Below are 25,327 nucleotides of genomic sequence, written 5' to 3'. Positions count from 1 at the left end.
CCTCCACAACCACTCTCTGGCTTCTTCCATTGAGCCAGTGTCTTATCCAATTTACTACCTCCCCATGTATACCTAGCGACTGAACCTTCCTAACTAACCTCCCATGAGGGACTTTGTCAAAGGCCTTGCTGAAATCCAGGTAGACAAAATCCACCGCCTTCCCTTCATCCACTTTCCTGGTAACCTCCTCGAAAAACTCTAATAGATTGGTCAAACATGACCTACCACGCACAAAGCCATGTTGACTCTCCCTAATAAGTCCCTGTCTATCCAAATATTTGTAGATCCTATCCCTTATCACACCTTCCAATAACTTGCCCACCACCGACGTCAAACTTACTGGCCGATAATTGCCCGGATTTCTTTTGGAACCTTTTTTAAACAACGGAACAACATGAGCCACCCTCCAATCATCCGGCACCTCCCCCGTGAATACTGACATTTTAAATATGTCTGCCAGGGCCCCTGCAAGTTCAACACTAGCTTCCCTCAAGGTCCGTGGGAATACCCTGTCCGGTCCTGGGGATTTATCCAATCTGATTTGCCTCAAGACAGCGAGCACCTCCTCCCCTTTAATCTGTAAAGGTTCCATGGTCTCCCTACCAGTTTGCCCTATTTCCGTAGACTCCATGCCCGTTTCCTCAGTAAATACGGATGCAAAAAAACCATTTAGTATCTCCCCCATCTCTTTTGGTTCCATACACAGTCTACCACTCTGGTCTTCAAGAGGACCAATTTTATCCCTCACTATCCTTTTGCTCCTAACATACCTATAGAAGCTCTTTGGATTTTCCTTCACTCTGTCTGCCAAAGCAACCTCATGTCTTCTTTTAGCCCTCCTGATTTCCCTCTTAAGTAGCTTCTTGCACTTTTTATACTCCTCGAGCATCTGATCTGTTCCTTGCTGCCTGTACATTTCATACAACTCTCTCTTCCTCTTAATCAGTGTTACAATCTCCCTCGAGAACCAAGGTTCCTTATTCCTATTTACTTTGCCTTTAATCCTGACAGGAACTCTGCACTCTCAAAATTTCTCCTTTGAAGGCCTCCCACTTTCCATTTACATCCTTACCAGAGAACAGCCTGTGCCAATCCACACTTCCCAGATCCCTTCTCATTTCATCAAATTTGGCCTTTTTCCAGTTCAGAACTTCAACCCGAGGACCAGATCTATCCTTATCCACGATCAGGTTGAAACTAATGGCATTATGATCACTGGATCCAAAGTGTTCCCTCACACTCACATCCATCACCTGCCCTAACTCATTTCCCAATAGGAAATCCAATATCGCATCCTCTCTAGTTGGCACCTCTATATACTGATGTAGAAAATTCTCCTGAACACATTTTACAAACTCTACCCCGTTTAAACCTTTAACAGTATGCGAGTCCCAATCTATATATGGAAAATTAAAATCCCCTACTATCACAACTTTGTGTTTCTTGCAGTTGGTCATCTATCTCTCCGCTGATTTGCTCCTCCAATTCTCGCTGACTATTGGGTGGTCTACAATACAAGCCCATTAATGTGGTCATACCTTTCCTGTTTCTCAGCTCCACCCATAGGGCCTCTGTAGACAAGCTCCCTAATCTATCCTGCCTGAGTACCGCTGTAACATTTTCCCTGACCAACAATGCCACCCCCACCTTTTATCCCTCTGCCTCTATCCCGCCTGAAACATTGGAACCCTGGAACATTGAGCTGCCAGTCCTGCCCCTCCTGTAGCCAAGTTTCACTAATGGCTATAATGTCATATTTCCATCTGCCTTCCCCACAATACTCCTGGCATTGAAATAGACACACCTCAAAAGATTATTTCCACCACACTCTACCCTTCCATTTGTGATTTTGCTTGAACTAACCTGTCTTTTTACCCCTGCTCCACTTTCTGCTCTGGCACTCTGGTTCCCAACCCCCTGCAAATCTAGTTTAAACGCTCCCCAATAACACTAGCAAATCTCCCTACAAGTATATTGGTCCCCTTGTAGTTTAGGTGTAACCCGTCTCTCTTGTACAGGTCCCACCTGCCCCAGAAGAGGTCCCAATGATCCAAGAATTGGAAACCCTGCCCCCTGCACCAGTTCCTCAGCCATGTGTTCATCCGCCCAAGCATCATACTCCTGCCCTCACTGGCATGTGGCTCAGGTAGCAATCCTGAGATTACTACCCTCGGGGTCCTGCTTTTTAACTTCTTTCCAAGCTCTTTGTACTCACTCTTTAGGACCTCCTCACTCTTCCTTCCCACGTCATTGGTACCGACGTGTACCACGACATCTGGCTGATCACCTTCCCACTTTAGAACGCTGTGCACGCGATCAGAGACATCGCTGACCTTGGCACCTGGGAGGCAACAAACCATGCGGGAGTCTCTGTCCCGACCACAGAACCTCCGGTCTGTACCTCTGACCATTGAGTCCCCTATCAATACTGCTCTCCTCTTCTTCATCCCACCCTTTTGCGCTGTAGAACCAGACTCAGTATCAGAGTTCCGGCTGTTGCATCTTGTCCCAGGTAAAGCATCTCCCACAACAGTATCCAATTCAGTATACCTGTTGTGGAGGGGTCTGGCCACAGGGGAACCCTGCTCTGCCTGTCCTTTCACACTGCCATTTCCTCTCCTTACAGTAACCCAATTTCCTGTGCAGGCTAGGCGGATTGGCCATGCTAAATTGCCCCTTAGTGACCCAAGATGTGTAGATTAGATAGATTAGCCATGGTAAATGTATGGGGTTATGGAGATAGGGCAGGCAGAGGGCCTGGGTAAGATACTCTGTCAGAGAGTTGGTGCAGATTCAAAGGGTTGAATGGCCTCTGCTGTACTGTAGCGATTCTATGATCTATGATTCTACGATGTCGCGAGCATTCTTGATTTAAATCACTCTGACATTGATGGCCAAGCCTTTCGTTAGCTTGGCCCTAAGTTCTGGAATACCTTCCTTAAATCTTTCCACACACCTTTTGTCCTTTCAGATGTTCAGTATAAACCTCCCTGATTGACCAAACTTTTGCCCATCTTCAGAGGAGGATTACATTTTTGGGTGCCCCGTACTCTGCCTCTGTACCAGCACCACCCCCCCCCCCCCGTGATATCATGCCCCACTCCTCCCCCCCGTGACATGACACTCCACCCCGGTATGTCAAGCTCCACCCTACTGCGATGTCAAACCTTGCCTCAATTGATGTCAAGCCCCACCCCAAAATGACATAATTGCTCCCTGACCCCGCCCACCCTCAGCTCACATAATGCGAGCCACAAAAAAAAACACACAAATGTCAAATAACTGTTTTAGAGCTTTTTAAATGATGATGAAAACAAGTCTGCAATGGATGAATTGAGATCTAAGCCTACTTGGTGTCTGCATGTTAGGAGAGATGGTCAGTGTTGCAATTTATGTGTTTTGAGGTGAGCAAACATAGAACTGGCAGATGAGCAACAAGATGGAGAAATCAGTTAATGATATGACGGCAGCACAGCATAGGTCAGCGCAGGACAGAATGAGCCAAAGTCCAGTGCAGGAGCAATTACTCCACTCAAGTGGAGTCCAGTGATTCCAAGTCCAATGGCAGGATTCCATTCTTTGTCCAGAAGATACTTTCTGAAGGCTAGTATTGAGAGCGATGGGGGGATGGCAGTTACTCACCAGTTCTAACTGACTGCATGTGACAGGCATGATATCAGACCAGCAAATGGTGGCCCCATTTGAAAACATAATTTACACAAGAGACTATGATTTGATTTGATTTATTATTGTCACATATATTAGCATACAGTGAAAAATATTGTCTCTTGCGCGCTATACAGACAAAGCATACCGTTCATAGAGCAGGAAAAGAGAGAGTGCAGAATGTAGTGTTACAGTCATAGCTGGGGTGTCGAGAAAGATCAACTTAGTGCAAGGTAGGCCCATTCAAAAGTCTGATGGCAGCAGGGAAGAAACTGTTCTTGAGTTGGTTGGTAGTGACCTCAGACTTTTGTATGGAAGAGGAGCATGTTTTTAAGATTTTCTTGCTTCGTCAGTTGTTTGCAACTCAAGGCAATTTAGATAGCTTTTCTTCCACATGTTTTTTAAAAAATTTATTCATATCACAATCTTACATTAACACTGCAATTAAGTTACTGTGAAAATCCCCTAGTCGCCACACTCCAGCGCCTGTTCGGGTACACTGAGGAAGAATTTAGCATGGCCAATACAACTAACCAGCCGACCTTTCAGACTGTGGGAGGAAACTGGAGCACCCGGAGGAAACCCACGCAGACACATGGAGAACGTGCAGACTCCGCACAGACAGCGGCCCGAGCTAGGAATTGAACCCAGGTTCCTGGCGCTGTGAGGCAGCAGTGCTAACCACTGTGCCACCCAAAATCATCAGTAACATCGTCATTGGTAAAATCATGGAAAGATGCACTTTCAATTGTCAGTGTTGCTGAACTTGTCAAATGTTCCTGACTCATCGAGCTTTGCAGATAATTTCTAACTCTTCTGAATACAGAGAAGGAATGTTCACCACAAGCATTTTGACAGGTATTATCAAAAATATTTTCACAATGGTTTCCACGTTTCCCTGCAAACGTACAAGTTTGTACAACTCAGTTGGTGATCTCAAAGCAAAGAACTCATCATAGAATCATAGAATCCCTATAGCGCAGAAGGAGGCCATTCGGCCAATCGAGTCTGCACCAACAACAATCCCTCCCAGGCCCTATCCCCATAACCCCACACATTTACCCCACTAATTTCTCCAACCTATGCATCTCGGGACACCAAGGGGCAATTTAGCATGGCCAATGCACCAAATCCACGCATCTTTGAAGTGTGGGAGGAAACTGGAGCACCCGGAGGAAACCCACGCAGACACGGGGAGAACATGCAAACTCCACACAGTAAGAAGTCTCACAACACCAGGTTAAACACCAATAGGTTTATTTGGAATCACGAGCTTTTGGAGCGCTGCTCCTTTCTCAGGTGAGTCCAAATGAGGAAGGAGCAGTGCTCCCAAAGCTTGTGATTCCAAATGAAACTGTTGGACTTTAACCTGGTGTTGTGAGACTTCTTACTGTGGCCACCCCAGTCCAATGCTGACATCTCCACATCAAACTCCACACAGACAGAGATCCAAGCTGGGAATCCCTGGAGCTGGGATTCATCGATGAATTAAATGAATTGTTTCATTTCATCTTCAAAAAGATTTGTGTCTCTGTCCTCCCGATATAATTCAGTTAATTTCTCACTGAAGCGGCTCTGCTAAGATTTTGCTTCAACTTTGACATGTGGTTGTCTGAATTTAAAGTGGCTATATCTCAGAAACATTCCTCTGTAACAACAAAGTTCTGGTTCAAAGTCAAAACAGCATCTGCATGAGCGGACCACTTGGTGTCACAAATTGTATTGACCGTCAAATGTTTTCCATGTGCCTGCTCCAAGTGTGATTGGTTTGATTTGATTGTTGATTTGATTTATTATTGTCACCTGTATTGGTTTACAGTGAAAAGTATTGTTTCTTGCGAAAGTATTGTTTCTTGGAAAGGAGAAGGTGAAGAATGCAGTGTTACAGTCACAGCGAGGGTGCAGAGGAAGATTAGAGTACAGTTTTAAAAGCATAGAATGAGAGTAAAAGATACAATGAGAGGGTATGCTGAGGACAGCTCGCAAGAAGTTGCCACGCTCCATCACCATCGATCGCAGCACCGACGCATGGAAACCAAAGAAAAAGTATACAAAACTTGAACAAAGTCAAAAGAAATGTATGGCTACCTCACACAATTCACCTGTTGCTTTGCAGATTAAGTTCAAGGAGTGACTGGAACATGGGATGAATAATGCAAAGGGGCCTGCATTGTTCAGTCTTGCTTGTAGGTCTGAATATTTTCCTGCCATATCTGTGGGATTATCAAAGATCTGCCAACACCGTTTTTGATGTCCAAACAAAAGTTTGCAATGATTTCCAAAAGAGCTGTCTCCAGGCGCTCAGAAGTGTGCACAGTAAGAAGTCTCACAACACCAGGTTAAAGTCCAACAAGTTTATTTGGAATCACGAGCTTTTGGAGTGTTGCTCCTTCCTCAGGTGAGTCACTCAGCCGTGTGGGATAGGAGCTGGACAAAACAGAGAAATCCCTCTACAATGTCACCATCACCAGTCACATATCCTAAAACTAATGTTAATTGGTCCACATGATGCACATCTGGTGTTGAATCAACTATTATGCAATCGTATTTGACACCTTTAACTTTGTTAGTGAATTAGTTTCTGAGCCACTCTGTCATTATAGTGATGAAGTCATCGTAGGTTTGGTGTGTTAAAAAGGTGGTCTACCCTGAGCCACAACACTGGTAGTTTTTCAAATGCTTTTTGAGAAGCTCATCAAATTTACTGAGATATTCAAGGCAGACTAATAAAATTACCTGCCATCAATGACTCATCATGTCCTCTTAAAGGAATTTCCAAGGACGATGGCAGTTTGACAGTGGCAACAGCACCTCATCAGTATTCTCATCAGTAGTTACTGTTGAGAAAGGCATGGATGTTAGAGAACATGGGGAAATAAACAGTGATATCTTGAGGAGTGTACTTATTACAGAGGAGGAGGTGCTGGAAGTCTTAAAGCGCATCCAGGTTGATTAATCCCCGGGACCTGATGAAGCGTATCCCAGGGGAGGCTAGGGAGGAAATTGCTGGTCCCTTAGTAGAGATATTTGAATCATCGACAGCCACAGGTAAGGTGCATGAAGACTGGAGGGTGGAAAATGTTGTGCCCTTGTTTAAGAAGGGCTGCAGGGAAAAGCCTGGGAACTACAGGCCGGTGAGCCTCACATCATTCACATAAAGGGCGTTGCACTTTGGATGCAATTCTCACGAGCAAAAATGGGGTGGGAAGGGAGACTGGGCACTTTTCCCCTTCTGGGCTGCTGAATTATTGTCAAGACAATGAAATTGTGTCACAGCTGCCGTGAATATGCTGGTACTGGTGTAACAGCTGGAGTTGCCTTTACAGTTGTCCAGACTGTTTAATCTCACGTTGTGCACATCGCAGGGATGTAAAAATAGGTCAAAGTCTTGCCAACAAAATCCATTCACACAAAGGATTAATGGTTTGGGCTTAACGTCGGTTTGTTATTTTTAAACAAAGGGAAACACAGAACAGAAAATACAGGGTAATCCCATCATATTTATCAAATACACTGAAACATGTTAAAAGTCCTTTAATCTTAGATTCCCTCCAAAATTAAATGACCAACCCCATCGCTACTCGCTTTACCATAGTGAAATGAAGACCAAAATGCTGATTCAAAAGGAAATAGTTGGCATGTATTATGTCATGTATGTCGCTGTTTGATTAGTCATGTGACATGTAGTGATGTCATCAGAGATATTTGTGGGTTTTTGCCTCTCTTCCATCCTGCACTGCAAGCAAGCAACACCTGCCTGGAATCATAGAATCATAGAATTCCTACAGTGCAGAAGGGACCATTCAGCCCATCAAGTCAGCACCAACTCTCCGACAAAGTAGCTTACCCAGGCCCTGTCCCCTGCCCCAGCACCGTAATCGCACACATTTCCCATGGCTAATTGATCTAATTTACACATCTTGGGACACTAAGTGACAGTTGAGCATGGTCAGTCCACCCAACCTGTATATCTTTGGACTGTGGGAGGAAAACGGAGCATCCGGAGAAAACCCACGCAGACACCGGGAGAATGTGCAAACTCCACACAGACAGTAACCCAAGGCCAGAATTGCACCCAGGTCGCTGGAGCTGTGAGGCAGCAGTGCTAACCATTGTGCCACCATGCCACTAATAAAGCTTGACTAACTAGTTAAGTAATTCAGTGTGTGGTAGCATGGGCGGCATGGTAGCACAGTGGTTAGCACTGCTGCTTCACTGCGCCAGGGACCCCGGTTCAATTCCCGGCTTGGGTCACTGTCTGTGTGGAGTTTGCACGCTCTCCCGGTGCCTGCGTGGGCTTCCTCCAGGTGCTCTGGTTTCCTCCCACTGTCCAAAGGTGAAAGACATGCTGGTAAGGTGCATTGACCTGAACAGGTGCCGGACTGTGGCGACTAGGAGTAACTTCATTGCAATGTTAATGTAAGCCTTGCTTGTGATTAATAAATGTACTTTACTTTTTCATCCTTTTACCTTCTGTACAAGTGAGCTAACCACAGTAATATATAACACTAAAAGTGAAAACGGGCGACGAGGTATGTTTTCCAGCATGATCATCGACAAAGACCAGTTTTAGACGAAACTGGTGACAAGAAGTGAGTTTCAACCAAATAATCAAAAAAGGCAGACCTGGACCTGGCATCAAGGAATGGTTTCCAGAAGAACACATCGCCATCAATTGCATCACGATAGCATTGGAAAGAGATAGGATCAGGCAGGCTAGGAAAGTGTTTCTCTGGAGTAAAGGGAAATACAGTGTCATCAGGAAGGAAATTAGACGGGTAAATTGGAAGGAGGCATTCTTGGGGAAAAGTACCGAAGGAAAGTGGAGGATTTTCAAGGAATGTTTGTCTGGAGCTCTGCATGACAACGTTCCGATGAGATAGGGGGGTGTTGGTAGGGTACGGGAACCGTGGTGCACGAAGGTTGTGATGAACCTGGTGAATAAGAAAAGAGAGGCGTACAGAAGGTTCAGAGAGCTAGGAGGTGTTAAGGATTTAGAGGAGTATACGGGATGTAGGAAGGAGCTTAAGAAGGAAATTAGGAGAGCGAGAAGGGGTCATGAGAAGACCTTGGCGGGTAAGATTAAGGAGAATCCCAAGGCTTTCTACAAATATGTCAAGAGTAAAAGGATGAGATGTGAAGGCATAGGACCCTTAAAAGGTGAAGGGGGAAAAGTTTGTGCGGAACCGTTAGAAATGGCGGAGGTGCTTAATGAATACTTTACCTCGGTATTCACGGTGGAAAGGGATCTGGGTGGTTGTACTGCTGGTTTGCGGTGGACAGAAAGGATCGAGCATGTGGACATAAAGAAAGAGGATGTGTTGGAACTATTGAATGGCATCAAGGTTGGTAAGTCGCCGGGACCGGATGGGATGTACCCCAGGTTACTGTGGGAGGCGAGGGAGGAGATTGCGGAGCCTTTGGCGATGATCTTTGCATCGTCGATGGAGACGGGAGAGGTTCCGGAGGATTGGAGGATTGCAGATGTGGTCCCTATATTCAAGAAAGGGAACAGGGACAGCCCGGGAAATTACCGACCGGTGAGTCTAACCTCAGTGGTTGGTAAGTTGATGGAGAGGATCCTGAGAGACAGGATTTATGATCATCTAGAGAAGTTTAGTATGATCAAAAGTAGTCAGCACGGCTTTGTCAAGGGCAGGTCGTGCCTTACGAGCCTGGTTGAGTTCTTTGAAAATGTGACCAAACACATTGACGAAGGAAGAGCGGTGGATGTGGTCTATATGGACTTCAGCAAGGCGTTCGATAAGGTCCCCCATGCAAGACTTCTTGAGAAAGTGAGAGGGCATGGGTTCCAAGGGGCTGTTGCCTTGTGGATCCAGAACTGGCTTGCCTGCAGAAGGCAGAGAGTGGCTGTGGAGGGGTCTTTCTCTGCGTGGAGGTCAGTGACCAGTGGAGTGCCCCAGGGATCTGTTCTGGGACCCTTGCTGTTTGTCATTTTCATAAATGACCTGGATGAGGAAGTGGAGGGATGGGTTGGTAAGTTTGCTGACGACACCAAGGTAGGTGGTGTTGTGGATAGTTTGGAGGGATGTCAGAAGTTGCAGCGAGACATAGATAGAATGCAAGACTGGGCGGAGAAGTGGCAGATGGACTTCAACCCGGATAAGTGTGTAGTGATCCATTTTGGCAGATCCAATGGGATGAAGCAGCAGTATAATATGAAGGGTACCATTCTTAGCAGTGTAGAGGATCAGAAGGACCTTGGGGTCCGGGTCCATAGGACTCTTCAATCGGCCTCGCAGGTGGAGGATGCGGTCAAGAAGGCGTACGGCGTACTAGCCTTCATTAATCGAGGGATTGAGTTTAGGAGTCGGGAGATAATGCTGCAGCTTTATAGGACCCTGGTTAGACCCCACTTGGAGTACTGCGCGCAGTTCTGGTCACCTCATTACAGGAAAGATGTTGAAGCCATTGAAAGGGTGCAGAGGAGATTTACAAGGATGTTGCCTGGATTGGGGGGCATGCCTTATGAGGATAGGTTGAGGGAGCTTGGTCTCTTCTCCCTGGAGAGACGAAGGATGAGAGGTGACCTGATAGAGGTTTACAAGATGTTGAGAGGTCTGGATAGGGTAGACTCTCAGAGGCTATTTCCAAGGGCTGAAATGGTTGCTACGAGAGGACACAGGTTTAAGGTGCTGGGGGGTAGGTACAGAGGAGATGTCAGGGGTAAGTTTTTCACTCAGAGGGTGGTGGGTGAGTGGAATCAGCTGACGTCGGTGGTGGTGGAGGCAAACTCGTTGGGGTCTTTTAAGAGACTTCTGGATGAGTACATGGGATTTAATGGGATTGAGGGCTATAGATAGGCCTAGAGGTAGGGATATGATCGGCGCAACTTGTGGGCCGAAGGGCCTGTTTGTGCTGTGGCTTTCTATGTTCTATGTTCTATTCCGGTGAAACTGGCTGCTGGAATGGGGTATTAGCGAAGGCTAGGAGTAGCGCTTACTTTTAAAAATTATAACAAATTACTCTGGACGAATTCAAACATTTTTTTTCTCTCGACCACAACATCGGAGAGATTGGAGAGTTGGAGGCAGGAAACCAGAAAAAAATATCGGCCAGCGAATCAACTGCAAAAGAAGTCAAAGCAAACAGTCGTTGCAACAAAAGGTTTTTAAAAATTAATTTACTTACTGTTAAATCTGGGGAGACTTTCCAGAAATGCATATCCTCACACGTGGCAAGCTGCAGCCTTGGAATCCTTACACTCGTAAAGCCTGCATTGGGGCGGCATGGTGGCACAGTGGTTAGCACTGCTGCCTCACAGTGCCCAGGGACCTGGGTTCGATTCCCGGCTTGGATCACTTTCTGTACAGAGTTTGCATGTTCTATCTATGCCTGCGTGGGTTTCCTCCAGGTGCATTGACTCGAACAGGTGCCAGAGTGTGGCGACTAGGGGAGTTTCGCAGTAACTTCATTGCAGTGTTAATGTAAGCCTACTTGTGACACTAATAAATAAACTTTACTTTTAACTTTAGCTTTAAAAAAGGAAAAGCTACTACTCCAGAAATAAAATTATTTAAATAAAATTATTTACTTTGACTTCTTTTGCAGTCGATTCACTGGCTTATATTTTTTACTGGTTTCCTGTCTCCAACCCTCGATTCACTCCGGTGTCACGGTCAAGAAAAAAGAAGTTTGAATTGGTCCAGAGTACTTTATTATAATTTTTAAAAGTAAGCACTATTCCTAGCCTTCACTAATACCTCATTCCAACAGCCAGTTTCAGCATAATGCAATCGATGGTATAAAGTTAGACCAATGAAACCAAACAGGAATTAATGCTGAAATCTTCTTGTTTTTGGATTGGATAGGCGAGTGCATATTTAAAAAGTCACAGTTCCAAAAGAAAAAAAATAATTTAAAGAAAGAATACAAATTGAAAAGAAGAACAAAAGTAATAAGAGGGGAGGAAGTTAAAGAAGTTCTATGACCTAAGAACAGATAACCGCAAGAGCAGTTAAAGGCAGTAGCACGGAAATGTTCGATGGAAACATGGAAATGTGGAAATGTGGAATACCTTCAAACAGCAAAAATTATCCGGCTGTTCATGCCGGCAACATTCATAGAATCGTAGAAACCCTACAGTGCAGAAGGAGGCCATTCAACCCATTGAGTCTGCACCGACAATAATCCCACCTCGGCCCTATCCCCGTAACCTCCCATATTTACCCCGCTAATCCCTCTAAGCTATGCATCTTGGGAGACGAAGGCAATTTAGCGTGGCCAATGCACCTAACCCGCACATCTTTGGACTGTGGGAGGAAATTGGAGCACCCGGATGAAACCCATGCAGACACAGGGAGAATATACAAACTCCACACAGACAGTGACCCAAGCCGGGAATCGAACCCAGGTCCCTGGAGCTGTGAGGCAACAGTGCTAACCACTGTGCCACTGATTCTCCCGCTCCGCCGGCAGCGCACACCCACCCGTGGGTTTCTCGCCAGCATGGGGTGACCAGAGAATCCCGCCACTGGCAAATAACGCACCATCTCCCGCCGGCGGGAAACACGCAGCTGGAAGGCCGGAAAATCTTGCCCATTATCTTGCAGCAAACAGGATGGACTTAAAAGTAGTTACTTTCCTTAGTGTCGTAGGTCCAAAAAACCTTTACATTATTCAAGTCTTGACCATCCCGAGAAGCCTGGTGAAAAAAGCTTATGAGGAACTGACCAAGATCTCGAAAATCACTTTTTGCCTAAACCACTAGTAATTTCTAAGAGATTCAGATTCCATTGACAGAGCCAGGAAGAGGGCGTAAATATATCACAATTCATAGCAACATTAGGAAAGTTAGCGAAGAACCATGAGTTTGGCCAGACCCTCGAAGACACTCTGCGAGACAGACTTGTTTGTGGACTTCAAAATGAAGCAATTCAAAGACAATTGCTCACCAAAAGTTCTTTAACACTAAAACACGCTGTTGAGATTGCCGTGTTCATGGAACTTGCCCTGTAAGAAGCTTCACAAATTGAAGCCAGAACCAAAATACACAAGATGAGCATTGACAGAAAGGAATCTCCTAAAATATATATATAATCAGAAGCTCAAACATAGAGTCATAGAGGTTTACAGCACGGAAACAGGGCCTTCGGCCCAACTTGTTCATGCCGCCTTTTTTTTAAAAACCCCTAAGCTAATTCCAATTGCCCACATTTAGCCCATATCCCTCGATACCCATTGTACCCATGTAACTATCTAAATGCTTTTTAAAAGACAAAATTGTACCCGTCCCTACTGCTACTTCTGGCAGCTTGTTCCAGACATTCACCACCCTCTGTGTGAAATAATTGCCCCTCTGGACACTTTTGTATCTCCCCCCTCCTATCTTAAACCTATGCCCTCTAGTTTTAGACTGCCCTACCTTTGGGAAAAGATATTGACTATCTAACTGATCTGTGCCCCTCATTATTTTATAGACCTCTATAAGATCACCCCTCAGCCTCCTACGCTCCAGAGAAAAAAGTCCCAGTCTTTCAAGCCCCTCCTTATAACTCAAACCATCAAGTCCCGGTAGCATCCTAATAAATGTTTTCTGCACTCTTTCTAATTTAATAATGTCCTTTCTATAATGGGCTGACCAGAATTGCACATAGTATTCCAAGTGTGGCCTTACCAATGTCTTGTACAACTTCAAGAAGACATTCCAACTCCTGTATTCAATGTTCTGACCAATGAAACCAAGCATGCCGAATGCCTTCTTCACCATTCTGTCCACTTGTGACTCCACTTTCAAGGAGCTATGAACATGTACCCCAAGATCTCTTTGTTCTGTAACTCTCCCCAATGCCCTACCATTAACTGAGTAAGTCCTGCCCTGGTTCAATCTACCAAAATGCATCACCTCGCATTTATCTAAATTAAACTCCATCTGCCATTCATCAGCCCATTGGCCCAATTGATCAAGATCCCGTTGCAATTGGAGATAACTTTCTTCACTGTCCACTATGCCACCAATCTTAGTGTCATCTGCAAACTTACTAACCATGCCTCCTATATTCTCATCCAAATCATTAATATAAATGACAAATAACAGTGGGCCCAGCTCAGGGACGACCTAATAGAAACTTTTTAAAGTTTATTTATTAATTGCAAGTGGGCTTACATTCATACTGCAATGAAACTACTGTGAAAATCCCCTAGTTGCCACACTCCGGCACCTGTTCGGGCACATTGAGGGAGAATTTAGAATGGCCAATCGACCTAACCTGCACAACTTTGGACTGTGGGAAGAAACTGGAGCACCCGGAGGAAACCCATGCAGACACAGGGAGAACGTGCAAACTCCACACAGACAGTAGCCCAAGCTGGGAATCGAACCCAGGTCCCTGGCGTTGTGAGGCAGCAGTGCTAACCGCTGTGCCACCGAGCCGCCCACAGTAGTTATATTGTGAGCAATGCAGATTGCAATCATTCTACCCACCCATGAATTTTCATTTCTTAACTTGGGATTCTAAGAGGATGCTAAGAGGCTGTGGCGTGACTTGGACAGGCTGGCTGAGTGGGCAAATACTTGGCAAATGCAATATAATGTGGATAAATGTGAGGTTATTCACTTTGGTGGCAAAAACAGGAAAGTAAATTATTATCTGAATGGTGGCAGTTTAGGAAAAGGGGAAGTGCTATGTGACCTGTCATGATGGAACAGTCGCTGAAGGTTGGCATGCAGCTATAGCAGGTGGTGAGAAAAGCCAATGGCATGCTGGCCTTCATAGCAAGAGGATTTGAATATAGGAGTAAGGACATCTTGCTGCAGTTATTCAGGGCCTTGGTAAGGCTACACCTTGAGTATTGTGAGCAGTTTTGGTCTCCTACTCTGAGGAAGGATATTCTTGCATTGAGGGAGTCCAGCGAAGGTTCACCAGACTGATTCCTGGACATGGCAGGACTGACATATGAAGAGAGACTGGATTGAATGTAAAGGTGGAGAGGGGAGCGACGCATTTGAAGCACAGTTCAAATAATTTGAATGACATACAGCTAAGATTGAGGGAAAAGCGAATGGTGAGTTGGAGCATGAGTGGGTGGATAAGACATAGGGTACTGTTGCACATCCTTAAATTGCTCACGGTACATTAGGAAAGGTTACATCTTACTCAGGAAACCCATCATCACATTTGCTACTGTCTGCGCCAACGAGCAATTATATTTAACATTGGTGCTTGTGTCTGCTTTCTCTGTGTCAAATGTTTCAATTGTTGAACTGTTCTTCACAAAAGAGGGCTGAGCCAGGGTTTGAGGTGTTTAAATCCAGAGATTGATCTTGTGCCATCTGGGCATATAAAATTTTCATTGGCTTTTCACCCAGAGTGGATATTTGCCTGTTACCTTAATCGGCAGAATGCCTTCACACAACTTGAAGATTCATCACTCTTACACAGTATTACTCTCCGTGAATTTATGATACTAAGAATGAGCGATTGTTTGCAAGCAGTGGAAATTTGGTCTTTAAACAAGTCAGTTTTCATGCCTTTTTCAGCGATGCGATATTCCTCCCACACTGTGTGGCAGTGAACCAATACCCACAGGCTGGGTACAGTTACAATAAGTTGATAAATGGTGTTGCCGCTAAGTAAGGCAAAATGGCATTTTTAATTTATTATTTATTTTTATTTCTTTGTCACAAGTAGATTTATTTAAAGGCAGCACGGTGGCACAGTGGTTAGCACTGCTGCCTCACAGCGCCAGGGACCCGGGTTCAATTCCGAGCGAGAATCACTGTCTGTGTGGAGTTTGCATGTTGTCCCCGTGTCTGTGTGGGTTTCCTCCGGGTGCTCCGGTTTCTTCCCACAGTCGAAAGATGTGCGGGTTAGGTGGATTGGCCATGCTAAATTGACCCTTAGTGTCAGGGGGACCAGCTGGGGTGAATGCATGGGGTTATGGGGATAGAACCTGGGTGGGATTGTGGTCTATGCAGACTTGGTGGGCCGAATGACCTCCTTCTGCACTGTCTGATTCTATGGAAACACTGCAATGAAGTTACTCTGAAAATCCCCCAGTCGCCACACTCAGGCGCCTGTTCTGGTACACTGAGGGAGAATTTTGCAGGGCCAATGCACCTAACCAGCACTTTCGGACTGTGGGAGGAAACTGGAGCACCCGGAGGAAACCCACCCAGACATGGGGAGAACGTGCAAACCCTGCACAGTGACCGAAGCTGGGAATCGAACCCAGGTCCCTGCCATTGTGAAGCAGTAGTGCGAACCACCGTGCCGCCCATTTTGAATCTCTGAAGTCGGTATCAAAACAAAGAACAAAGAACAAAGAACAAAGGAAATTACAGCACAGGGTCAGGCCCTTCGGCCCTTCAAGCCTGCACGACCATGCTGCCCAACTTAACTAAAACCCCCTACCCTTCCGGGGACCATATCCCTCTATTCCCATCTTATTCATGTATTTGTCAAGATGCCCCTTAAAAGTCACTACCGTATCCACTTCACTACCTCCCCTGGCAACGAGTTCAAGGCACCCACTACTCTCTGTGTAAAAAACGTACATCTCCTTTAAACCTTGCCCCTCGCACCTTAAACCTGTGCGCCCTAATAATTGACTCTTCCACCCTGGGAAAAAGCTTCTGACTATCCACTCTGTCCATGCCTCTCATAATCTTGTAGACTTCTATCAGGTTGCCCCTCAATCTCCTTCGTTCCAGTGAGAGCAAACGAAGTTCCTCCAACCTCTCCTCATATCTGTTGCCCTCCATAGCAAGCAACATCCTGGTAAATCTTTTCTGTACCCTCTCCAAAGCCTCGTAGTGTGGCGACCGGAATTGAACACGATATTCCAAGTGCGGCCTAACTAACATTCTATAAAGCTGCAACATGACTTGACAATTTTTAAACTCAATGCCCGGCCGATGAAGGCAAGCATCCCGTATGCCTTCTTGACTACCTTCTCCACTTTCAGTGACCTGTGAACCTGAATCAAAGATACTCCCTGCGTCTGTGATTAGAGTGAAACATTCTTCACCCTTCTCAATCCGTCTGTAGCTTTTAGCACTGTTTACCTCACCATTCTCCAACAATGTCTGGCCTCCACTGTATAGTTTGCTGGCATTACCTTTATTTATTTTCTTATACTAGCCAAAATCCTCCGGCAGAGAATTGTATACTCAATCATAGAATATTACTGCACAGATGGAGGCCATTCAGCCTATCGTGCATAGGCTAGCTCTTTGGTCGAGCTATCCACTTAATCCTTCCTTGCTGATCTTTTCCCATAGCCCTGCACTGAGGAGAATTTAGCATTGCCAATGCACCTAACCAGCATGTCTTTCGGACTGTGGGAGGAAATTGGAGCACACGGTGGAACCCACGCAGACATGGGGAGAACATGCAGACTCCGCACAGACAATCACATACCAACCGACTCAAGAACAGCTTCTTCCCTGCTGCTGTCAGACATTTGGACTTACCTTGCATTAAGTTGATCTTTCTCTACACCCTAGCTATGACTGTAACACTACATTCTGCACTCTCTTGTTTCCTTCTCTATGAACAGTATGTTTTGTCTGTATAGCACACAAGAAACAATACTTTCCACTATCTGCTAATACATGTGACAATAATAAATCACATCAAATCAAATCAAAAGTGACCCAAGCCGGGAATCGAACGCGGGTCCCGAGCGCTGTGAGGCAGCGGATACAAAACAATGGTTTAAAGGCATCTTGACAGATACATGAATAGGCAGGGAATAGTTGGATGTGGACGACATTGAGGTACAAGTTCTTTAGTTTAGAAAGATGCCATGTGTCGGCGCAGGCGTATTTGGCCAAAGGGCCTGTTCCTGTGCTGTACTGTTCTTTGTATGCCAGTGGCAAAACAGTAGCTCTGCGTGGTTTTACAGTTCACTGGCTGGGATACAAAGAACAAAGAACAAAGAACAATACAGCACAGGAACAGGCCCTTCGGCCCTCCAAGCCCGCGCCGCTCCCCGGTCCAAACTAGACCATTCTTTTGTATCCCTCCATTCCCACTCCGTTCATATGGCTGTCTAGATAAGTCTTAAACGTTCCCAGTGTATCCGCCTCCACCACCTTGCCTGGCAGCGCATTCCAGGCCCCCACCACCCTCTGTGTAAAATATGTCCGTCTGATATCTGTGTTAAACCTCCCCCCCTTCACCTTGAACCTATGACCCCTCGTGAACGTCACCACCGACCTGGGGAAAAGCTTCCTACCGTTCATCCTATCTATGCCTTTCATAATTTTATACACCTCTATTAAGTCTCCCCTCATCCTCCGTCTTTCCAGGGAGAACAACCCCAGTTTACCCAATCTCTCCTCATAACTAAGCCCCTCCATACCAGGTAACATCCTGGTAAACCTCCTCTGTACTCTCTCCAAAGCCTCCACGTCCTTCTGGTAGTGTGGCGACCAGAACTGGACGCAGTATTCCAGATGCGGCCGAACCAAAGTTCTATACATCTGCAACATCAGACCCCAACTTTTATACTCTATGCCCCGTCCTATAAAGGCAAGCATGCCATATGCCTTCTTCACCACCTTCTCCACCTGTGACGTCACTTTCAAGGATCTGTGGACTTGCACACCCAGGTCCCTCTGCGTATCTACACCCTTTATGGTTCTGCCATTTATCATATAGCTCCTCCCTACATTATTTCTACCAAAATGCATCACTTCGCATTTATCAGGATTGAACTCCATCTGCCATTTCTTTGCCCAAATTTCCAGCCTATCTATATCCTTCTGTAGCTTCTGACAATGCTCCTCACTATCTGCAAGTCCTGCCAGTTTTGTGTCGTCCGCAAACTTACTGATCACCCCAGTTACACCTTCTTCCAGATCATTTATATAAATCACAAACAGCAGAGGTCCCAATACAGAGCCCTGCGGAACACCACTAGTCACAGGCCTCCAGCCGGAAAAAGACCCTTCCACTACCACCCTCTGTCTTTCTGTGACCAAGCCAGTTCTCCACCCATCTAGCCACCTCCCCCTTTAACCCATGAGATCCAACCTTTTTCACCAGCCTACCATGAGGGACTTTGTCAAACGCTTTACTGAAGTCCATATAGACGACATCCACGGCCCTTCCCTCGTCAACCATTTTGGTCACTTCTTCAAAAAACTCCACCAGGTTAGTGAGGCATGACCTCCCTCTCACAAAACCATGCTGACTATCGTTAATGAGTTTATTCCTTTCTAAATGCGCACACATCCTATCTCTAAGAATCTTCTCCAACAACTTCCCCACCACGGACGTCAAGCTCACTGGCCTATAATTACCCGGGTTATCCTTCCTACCCTTCTTAAATAACGGGACCACATTAGCTATCCTCCAATCCTCTGGGACCTCACCTGCGTCCAGTGACGAGACAAAGATTTGCGTCAGAGGCCCAGCGATTTCATCTCTCGTCTCCCTGAGCAGCCTTGGATAGATTCAATCAGGCCCTGGGGATTTGTCAGTCTTTAAATTCTCTAACAAACCTAACACTTCCTCCTTTGTAATGGAGATTTTCTCCAACGGTTCAACATTCCCCTCCGAGACACACCCAGTCAACACATCCCTCTCCTTTGTGAATACCGACGCAAAGTATTCATTTAGGATCTCCCCTACTTCTTTGGGCTCCAAGCATAATTCCCCACTTTTGTCCCTGAGAGGTCCGATTTTTTCCCTGCCAACCCTTTTGTTCCTAACGTATGAATAAAATGCCTTGGGATTCTCCTTAATCCTGTCTGCCAAGAACATTTCGTGACCCCTTTTTGCTCTTCTAATTCCCCGTTTGAGTTCTTTCCTAATTTCTTTGTACTCCTCCCGAGCTCCCTCCGTTTTTAGCTGCCTGGACCTACCATACGCCTCTCTTTTATTTTTGACCAGTCCCTCAATTTCCCTGGTTATCCACGGTTCTCGAATCCTACCCTTCCTATCCTTCTTTTTAACAGGCACATGCCTGTCCTGTAGCCCTAACAACTGTTCCTCAAAAGACTCCCACATGCCAGATGTGGATTTACCCTCAAACAGCCACTCCCAATCAAGAGCTGCCAATTTCTGCCTAATCCCACTAAAGTTAGCCTTCCCCCAATCCAACACCTTACCCTTGGGACACCACTCATCCTTTTCCATCACTATCCTAAAGCTAACAGAATTGTGGTCACTATTTGCCACATGTTCCCCTACCGAAACTTTGAAGACCTGACCGGGCTCATTCCCCAGTATGAGGTCCAGTATAGCCCCCTCTCTAGTCGGGCTATCTACATATTGTTCCAAAGAACCCTCCTGTACGCATTTTACAAATTCCTTCCCATTCAGAGTCCCTGCTCTCAGCAATTTCCAGTCTATACCAGGGAAATTGAAGTCTCCCACTACAACAACCCTATTTTTCCTGCACCTATCGAGTATCTCCTGACATATCCGTTCTTCCACTTCCCTTGGGCTGTTGGGGGGGCCTGTAGTACACCCCCAACATAGTGACTGCGCCCTTCCTGTTTCTGAGCTCCACCCACAGTGACTCGTTACACGACCCCTCTGAATTGTCCTCCCTCTGCACCGCTGTAATATGCTCTCCAATTCATACTGCTACTCCCCCACCTCTTTTGGCCCCTCCTCTGTCTCGCCTAAAACACTTGTACCCCGGAATATTCAGCTGCCAGTCCTGTCCCTCTTTCAACCAAGTCTCTGTCACCGCAACCACATCCAAATTCCTCGTGAGCATTAAGGCCCTAAGTTCATCTGTCTTACCTGCTACGCTCCTTGCATTGAAGTATAAGCACTCCAGACCTCCAGGCCCAGTGAAGTCATCCTCCCCCAGAGTGCTCTTCTTCTTTGCCAGCCTTGTCCCAGCCCCAAGCTCGTCCCCAGCCTCTACACTTGTCGACCTAATATTTTGATCCCCTCCCCCCTGCCATACTAGTTTAAACCCCCCCGAACTGCACTCGCAAAACTCCCAGCCAGGATATTCGTGCCCTTCCAACTGGACGGGATCCTCTGATCCCGTCCATGCCCACTCCGCTGCAAGTGAGAACGGAAAATTTGCCGTTCCGGCCAGAACTCATCACTGAACTCATCACTGGTCACCGGCCAGATAGCACGGTCACACAGTGGTTAGCACTGCTGCCTCACAGTGCCAAGGACCCGGGTTCGATTCCTGGCTTGGGTCACTGTGTGTGTGGAGTTTGCACGTTCTCCCCGTGTCTGCGTGGGTTTCCTCCGGGTGCTCCGGTTTCCTCCCACAGTTCGAAAGACGTGCTGGTTAGATGCATTGACCCGAACAGCTGCCGGAGTGTGGCTACTAGGGGAATTTCACAGTAACTTCATTGCAGTGTTAATGTAAGCCTACTTGTGACACTAATAAATAGACTTTAACTCTATTCATTTTCAGTGGAATCGAAGAATCCCAGCGAGGATGAAGTTTTTCGGACACTGTTTCTGCCTTAGGTTTACTTTGAACATTCTTCCTTTTTTGTGAATCGGGTTTCATATTGGCCAATCAAAAAGTCAAACTTGCCTCGTCTATTCCCTTTCAATTTTGCATCACGTAATTTATGCTAACACATGCCTTTCCGAATGATTATCCAGTAAAACACTTCTGTAGCCGATAATCAGGATTGAGTAAAGGATGAGCTTCAATGTTGATGTCCGGTGTTTACTGCTGTGAGGAATATCACACTCTGACTTCCTCGTGGTCTTATCTCTGTCATGCCATCCATCCTCTGGAGAGGAGAGGCTCAAGGGCCATGTCGTCAAAAAAAAGGTTTGGATTTTGTAGAAAAAAAACAGACAAATGACAAAGAGCTTTTGCACAATCTTATCTATTGGAATAGCAACACTGGAACTACAATACTGAGGCCCATAGCAGAAACTTCATTCAGGGGACAAAGAGTGTTTCAAGGCATATTATTTTCACCAGGCATTTTGCATGTCTGTATGATTTTTAACATAAAAGTTTACACTCCTTGAAATGTGGTTCGAAATATATTAAAAACAATTATTGCCATGGTTACCTTTCAAATTTTCTTCCTTAGAAAGTTCTTCCAATTTTAGCACCTAAGACTTCATTTCATGATGTGAGCAAAATCCGGGCTGTGCTTCCAGTGCTACGGATGAACCATTGGAAAGAGCGGAACTTTACTGCGTTTTTGCAAAACAAACTCCTTGGCCGGGAGTTTATGGCCTCACTCGAGCCAAGGCCGGAAAGTCCCGCCCGAGGTCAGCGGACATCTCCATTGTCCGCTTCTCACCCACTCCGATTCCGTGGCTGGCGGGGCGGTTCAATTCCGGTGCTTATTTCTCTTTTGATCAGCTCTTTATCCAGTGAGGCACAAGTTGCACCAATGGGACACAATGGGCGGGATTTTACTGGCACGTCCGCCCGAGTTTCGTACGATCCTGCCCGAGGCCAACGGAGAATGCCGTTCTCCGAACCTCGCCCACCCCCAGAATCGGGCTGGACGTGCCGGTAAAATTCCGGCCAATATATTAACAGGGGAGGTAATAACCTAGCGGTCTTATCATTAGCCTATTAATCCAGAAACACAGCTAATGTTCTGAGGACACGGGTTTGAATCCAGACATGGCAGATGGTGGAAGTTGAATTCAGTGAAAAAGAATCTGGAAATAAGAATCTACTGATGATTGTGAAACCATTGTCGATTGTCGGACAAACCCACCTGGTTCGCTAATGTACGTTAGGGAAGGAAATCTGCCGTCCTTACCTCGTCTGGCCTACAAGTGATTCCAGAGCCACAGCCATGTGTTTGACTCTTAACTGCCCTCTGAACAAGGGCAACTAGGGATGGGCAATAAATGCCGGCTAGCCAGTGATGCCCATGTCCCGCGAATGAATAAAAAAAAGGTTTACCCTCAGTTAGGAGTTTCCATCTTCCACTTTGTGACATAGCTTCGCCCTTTCCCTTTCCACTGGGTCTTTTGAAGGTGGAGGAATCAAAGGTAATCAAGGGTGAGCCACTTACTAATGAATCATGAGACACGCTCCGCAAATGTTAGCACAGATCCTAGCATGCTGCATATTTAAATAGTAGGCTTGATGGCTGAGCATTCGTCACAAGTTGACAGGGGTTGGGGGCATGGGGGTGGGAGGGGAGCAGGTGGGGGATGCGCTCAGTGAAGGAGCCAGCCAAGAAGCTGAGAAATGTTATCCAGAAATATGGTTCTGTGGCTTGAACAAATGAATGGTACCCTACAGAGTTTGCTTTCAGACTGGGCATGATCAATGAGGAAAAATTCTTCAAGACAGGGGCGGCACGATAGCACAGTGGTTAATACTGCTGCTTCACAGCATCAGGGACCCAGGTTCAATTCCTGGCTTGTGTCATTGTCTGTGTGGAGTTTACATGTTCTCCCCGTGTCTGCGTGGATTTCCTCCAGGTGTTCCGGTTCCCTCCAACAGTCCAAAGATGTGCAGGTTAAGTGGATTGGTCATGCTAAATTATCCATTAGTGTCAGGGGGATTAGCAGGTTAAATATATGGGGGGTTATGCGGATAGGGCCTGTGTGGGATCATTGTCGATGCAGACTGGATGAGCCAAATGGCCTCCTTCTGCAATGTAGGGATTCTATGATTCTAGGACATGTTTTGACACTGTGCTGACCACACTCAAGAATTGTCAAGAATGCACACTTTGAACCTCTCTGCAGATGAAAGATGGACTTGTGTTAATAAAGCACCTGTCATGACTTCAGGATGTCCAAAAGCATTAAGAGGCATTAAGTCATTAAGTCATGCTAAATGACACCTAACATTCCCTCATTACTGCATCAATTGATTGTCCTTCACGACACTGTCCAGGAGTCCATTCAACATCTTGACTATGGTTTCCAAATGATTGTGTACTGCATTTGTGGAAATGGGCCAAATGGCCTTCTGCACTGTAACAATTCTATGATTCTGTGATTTGCATTCTTGTGTCTGTCCTGATGAGTGAATGATGAAAAGCTTCAACACTATGCCTCTTTTCTTAGCAATACTAAAGAGGTAAGGGTTCATTTTGTAAATTTAGACTCAGGCTGATAGTTCTCACCAGTAGTATCTGCAATTGGGAATTTGGGAACATGCTGTGCTTGAGTTTCCTGCAATTACCCCTGAGAGGTGAGGCTCCTTGTTAATGGTGCAAAGTTCGAGATCTACACTTGTAAGAACAAAGAACAAAGGACAATACAGCACAGGAACAGGCCCTTCGGCCCTCCAAGCCCGCACCGCTCCCTGGTCCAAACTAGACCATTCTTTTGTATCCCTCCGTTCATATGGCTGTCTAGATAAGTCTTAAACGTTCCCAGTGTGTCCGCCTCCACCATCTTGCCTGGCAGCAATATGTGTAAAAGTGCGTAAAAATGTGTAAGCTTGGTACATTTCTGAGTCTGAGCTAAAGCATGTACTTGAGATGGATTACGGATGGCTTTCTCCTGATAATTGACACATTACTACCTACAACAGCGAAAACAGAAAAATGCTGGAAAAATTCAACATGTTTGGAAGCATCTATCGAGAGAGAAAATAGAATTAACATTTCCAGTCCATCTGACTTCTTCAGAGTTAAAGAGAGGGAGAACAGTGATGGATTATGTACTGTATCAGAGGGGTTGAAACAGCTGGAACAGAGTGCAAAGAACAAACAACAGGACAGCACAGGAGCAGGCTCTTCGACCCACCAAGCCTGCGCCAACACTAAACTAAAGACCTTTTGCCTCGACGTGGTTCATAGGTTATTGCTTGACGGGGGCCAGGAGAGATTGCAGCAAAGATGTGTAGGTCACGAGACAGTCACCAACTATCTTCAGCATATTTACGATCTAATTTGATTGCTATCCTTGTGGTCACTGAGCTTGGAGCTGGCGAATAAAGGGAATGTGAGGTGTATTGAGTGGAACGGAGTTTTGGACCTGAACAATATAGGGCAGGATTTTCCGGCCACGCCCGCTCCAAGACCAGAAAATCCTGCCCGAGGACCTTTGCATGGACCTGTCCCGCCCGTTACAATTCCTATGGCGGGCGGGATGGGAAAATTCCGCCCATAAAGTTCAGACACTGAAATATATCTAACCCCAACAAACTAATCAACTTTCTGCACTCGTTGATATTCTTGATTTCAGTAAAAGTGTTGACCAATGGATTGCACTTCTGTGCTGATCCATTCAACCTACACCCCCAATCAGTACAAAATCAAAGAAAAGCAATAGATTTTCCACTTCACGAAATTGTCTAGGAAGGCCGCATTCACTAAAGATGGGGTGCATCACAGTGGGTTGCCTTGCCCATGAGGTCCAATGTGGAGAGACCTAGGGAAGCATATACCTTCGAAAAATCCAGCCTTACCCCAAGCAAAAACTATATCAAACCATTAGAAAATTAGAATTGGCGTTGAGAGTTTGGTTTCTGTTAGAACAGTGGAATGTGCATTAGAAGGATAAGGATATATCAAAGAAATGTGTCCTGCTGCAAAATCTCTGGTTTAAGCTTAATTACAGTTTTCATAGTCAGGAAAGAAAAATAATTGAACTTTATTATTTTGTTCTATTCATTCATTTTCGAAATGGCTCCTAAAACAAGAGACATATTGTTTTTAAAAAAAGGTTATTCTTTCAGTTTTGCAGTGGTAAACAAGGAAAAGAATAATTTGTTTAATTTAATTTAAGCAGTGCTGAGGTCCCTCAAGTCTTGT

Source organism: Mustelus asterias, chromosome 6 (genome assembly GCF_964213995.1).
Source record: "Mustelus asterias chromosome 6, sMusAst1.hap1.1, whole genome shotgun sequence".
NCBI lineage: Eukaryota > Metazoa > Chordata > Chondrichthyes > Carcharhiniformes > Triakidae > Mustelus > Mustelus asterias.
Note: the sequence above shows the minus strand (reverse complement) of the source record.